Raw genomic sequence first — 5,067 nt, forward strand, 5'->3', positions numbered from 1 at the left:
GGTTCGAATGAAAAAAAATGGGTTTATATTAAAATAGTTTTGAAAAATGAATTAATTCTTCATATATGAAATAAAGTAAATTTCTTGAACTGAAACCTTAATAAAAAGACATTTATAAATGTGATTTTGTGAATATTATTCTAACTATTTATAAATATTTATTTCTATTTTAATATTAATTCTTTTCGCCTACTTAAGGACTTTTTTTTTGTTTCTATGCTCTCGTGGGTTTCATGGTCCTGTCATTAGCATTTTGGCCTGACCCAAAATGGGACAGTTGAATAAGCGAGGGATAAAACACTGACATATCTGAGTTATATCATTCATGAAAATTTTATGAGGAACTAACTCGAACTCTAGGCCCTTATAGCGACAGACCTAATGTCTGATGCACCTTATTGCTCAATCTGATGCATTTGACGCCATATTTTTTGCATTTTTTTCTAGACGTTTTGATTAATTTTCCCGTGTTAACTTTAGAGATGTGATAATTAAGTTATATCTTTTATATTTTGTAAAAGAATTCATCTTTAACACTCAAACTACAGTTAACATTTTAAATTTATTTATGATGAATTGAAGAAAAGTTGATCAAAGTAACGTAAAAGCAAACTTTAAAATTACATATTCCAGAATATCTTTGAATAATTTCTGAATAAATTGAAGAAAGACATTCGATGTCTTATGCCAAGAAGTGATTCCATATTATTTTTATATTTTCCTGTTTGAACTGTACTGTACATTTAATTTATAAATCCTCAAGAAAATTTGAGATTCTGTAAATATAAAGATTCATTAGATAATGAAATACTTTCAACATTAGTGATTGATTATGTGTTTATTAATTAATTGAGGAAAAAAACAATAATAAATTATTGTGTAGATATTGCTTATGGTGAATGGTGAATTATCACGCTAAGGAGAATGAAAAGTAATTCTGAAAGAGATAACACATTCCTATTAATTGAAAATATTAATTATAATTGTTAAAATGTTCGTTAATTATAACTTCATATTTAAACAATTGTAGTAAATCAAAATATCCTGCTATTTGTTTAACTTATTATTTTATTATAATTAAATAAAACTGAATATTGGATACAGAATTTAGCCTTTTCGTCAGTTATTATATTCGATATGGATACAAAAATGTATACAATATTGGAGAGATATTTCGTTTTGCAATCGAAAATACGACTTCCACTCTAGCGCATCATACAAGTGTTATATTGTGTTGATAGTAACATATTTTTATGCAGTTTGAATTCAAGTTTACTTCGATCGGCTTCGAAACTGGTATTAAACTTGGCATTTTCGATGCAGGATATATTGTATAGTTCGTTTCATTTTTTTTTGACTTAAGGTAAAAGCAATAGCTTTAAAATTTTTATAGAACTATGAAGTAAAATTTAATATATTCAAAGAATTAATGCATTAAATAAGATGGATGTAGTAATGATTGTTGTTGTCGTTATATTACATGGATAATAGTAGTTTTGAAAAATGAATGAGTTCTCTTAAAGTGAAATCATCGAACGTAATGTAAGATCCTGAATTGAAAACATCAATTTTTCAATCTAAATAGGGTGGCGCAAAAGTCAGTTAACCAAGATAGTACAGTACAGTACAGTATGTATGTATGTATGTATAGTACGTAAATTTAAATTTAATATATACTGTATAATTAAATTATAAATTAAACAAATATAAAATTTCTTGTTAATTTCGATATTTTTGAAAATTTATACAGTAGATTATCCTGGATGAATGACAAAAATTTTCATCCCAGTTAATTTGGTACTGTTTAAATTTTGTGTTCAGTAAACAGGTCAAGTAAATTTTCAAAAAAATATAAAGTATACGTTTTCGCATATACGCTATGTGCTCGTAGTTACTCGTAATAAACTGGACACCTCAGCAAAGTGTATCATTCCTCTTCTACTTCTAGACAATAGCCTGCAAAGTAGATCATAAAGCGATTTGCGATGATTTAAAGACTCGTTGGCATTTTTGGCATCTCGATTAATCCACTTCCCGGTTAATGAGATCCTGGATAATCGACAGTCATTATGATTGCCGAAAAGTATTATTATTTTATAAATGAAAACGTAAAGATAATAATGTAATATACTGTATATATATATATTTTTTTTTTCAACTTTTATTTTGTCCATATTGTAATAATAAGAAAATTAAATAATTTATAGTTTTTAAGAGCTTATTTCGAAATAATTTCAGTTTAAAAATATTCTTAATTGTAATTCTTCTTAATTTCCTAATTGTAAAATATAATAAAATATTGTATAATAATAATGCATTAATTTCCTATATACTTATGTACTGTACAAAATGATGTAAATTCGTAAAGATAATTTTAACCGAGTTAAATTATTGTAAATAAATTGCAAATTCTAGATCGAATATCAAAGTTAATGTTAAAATAATCAGGGAGATTAGTAGTATTGAAACATAGTAAAAATTTCATATTTTTAGTTATTACTTTACATGATATTCTTGTTAGAAATCTACGTATAATTATGTGATAAATTTTTTTAGATATTAGAAGAAAAAGCACAAAATTTTTCTATTTTTAGCCATAAATTATGTAACGTAGATATGGATTGGTGGATATGCATGTAATCGTTACGTAGCGTTACAAAGGAGTAGGAGTGTTTACAATATGTTATGTGCTGATAGGGTCTCAAATCTTAGATAAAAGATGATTCAATTTTATTTCTGAAGTGTTGTAAAGCGAACCGTATTGCTTTGTATGTTATAAATGTAATTAATAAGATAATGGAACGTTCAGTACATTAGCTGTGTATTATTTCTTAGTACAATTAAGAGAATCGAACGAGAATATGCAATGATGTTACAAAGGGTTATAAGAGAATGAAAACGGTAGTTGAAAAGTATAAAAATAGCTAAAAGAAAGAAATAGTTTGATTCAATTATTATTTTTCAATATATAAAGATAAACCTTTTTAAGTTACTTGTGGTATCAACGGCTTGTGATTAGTTTTATTAGAGTCAAAAACATATTTATAAATATGTAAGGTAGGCCGAAAGTCAGTTAAAAGAGCTTTGTAATGTGTGTTCTAAAGCATACTTGTGAATATGAATCGCAAATTGAATTTATAATGTATTTTCTTTTACAAAAATTAATGAAAACATGATAAAAATGATGATAAACAACATATCAAATTGATTTTTACAACAGTTGACTGGCTTTTGGACAACACTGTTTATTTATACATAGATAATACATTGAGAATATAGTAAAAATACTGTATACAGGATTGTTCAAAAGTCAGTTACTCATGTTTTTATTTATTTATTGAAATATTCTAGCTACAATTACGAATGTGAATCATAATCATAGTTTTTTTTATAATAGTTAACTGATTTTGAATTATCCTGTATATTTTAAAAATTAATAAAATATTTATAAACATAAATTTTAAAATTTTGATTTATTTTAGTAATTTTTTAAAAATGAAAATACATTAGTTTACATTGTAATACACGTTTTATTCAATGGGGAAATTTATTTTAATAGAAAGTAATTTTTAAAAGTATTCCCCCGAATAATTTTGAGCTGTTATTTTATTCAAAAATTAATCGATTTTCCTCAATATTTACTTAACACTTAATTTTATTCTAGCAACGTCACGAAATGGTAATTTGAGATTAGTCTTGTATGGACGTCATATTTATTGCAAAAGATACTACATTAGCATATAGATTAACTTTCCGGTTATTATTCATTATTTATAGGTTAATATATAAATGCTAAGTACTAAATTTTCTATTCTACTTTTGAGACATTTATGAATTTTGATTTTTACATACAGCATGTCTTTATTTCGTATCAAACCTTAAGTATATAAATTTATAAATAACAGTCGACCCCCCTTAAACNCCTGCTTACCATGCAGACATGTTGCCAGTTATATTTCCCAGACATCCAGTCCGATCGCCTCTTCCAGTATATTTAACCATAAGCTATAGCCGTCATTCGTTATTACAGTGCCAACTGGGGATGCATTCAATGCCCTCATCCAGTAAACATCCACACAAGGCACTCAGTCATCCATCACATATCTGGCAAGGCATAGATATAAATATAAGCATCTATACTGAAACCCAATGCTTTGTAATGATACACCAACAACTGCTGTAAATGATTGGCCTATAATTTGGAAATAATGATTATAAATTATAAATTAAATTCGACAGCATATTATTTTCCTGACATATTTCCTTCTATATTCAGCTTATTGATCATATAATAAGATCTCTTTCAGCTTGATTTCATATAAATATTCTCTTCTAAATCTTTGTTTCTTCGGTTTTTCCTCAATTTCTTTTTAAAAATCCAGCAACGAGTTGCTTGACTTTTCCGGCAATATTTAGTGGGGCCATTTGTTATAATTTCTTATTTTTAAAAAAACTTTTTATATTTTTAATTATTATAAAATGGTAAAAACCTTAATTTTGAGGGTAGGGCTGAGTTTTATAAAAAATTGTAAATGTGAATATAAACGAGTAAAATCGTTATTAAGTCCAATTCTACTCGAGATATGACACAGGATTCCATTATCCTCCTCCACCTTTAACCCCCAAAATTTAATAGCATTAATCCTCCTAATAATGAAATCTGCCAGCAAAATTTCAGTAATTTTCGATAAAAAGCGCATGAGTTATTACGTTTCAAAGAGGGTGAACAAAATCGTGCCCCCAACACACAAACATAAATACCCCATATTAACACCCATAAATACAGAAAGAACGTTCGATTTTTTTCATTTATCGACGTTTCAAGGTGTCCTGAGTCCAAAAATGTAAAAATCTGGGGGATCATTTTTTCGCCATCCTTTTCCTCTGTTATAGGCCTATATAACAGCCGGTAAAGTAAAAATGTGCAATACCTCAACATGAATGTCTTAGAACATATTTAACATACTACAGTATTCGATTTCTTTTAAATTGGTCTTAACAAGCTTTGTTTTTTCTTCTACTACTTTTTTTCCATGATTCTTAATTAATTAATCTTTCTATGTATAT

Source organism: Centruroides sculpturatus, unplaced genomic scaffold (assembly GCF_000671375.1).
Source record: "Centruroides sculpturatus isolate CEXI.00-Female unplaced genomic scaffold, Cexi_2.0 scaffold50, whole genome shotgun sequence".
Lineage (NCBI taxonomy): Eukaryota > Metazoa > Arthropoda > Arachnida > Scorpiones > Buthidae > Centruroides > Centruroides sculpturatus.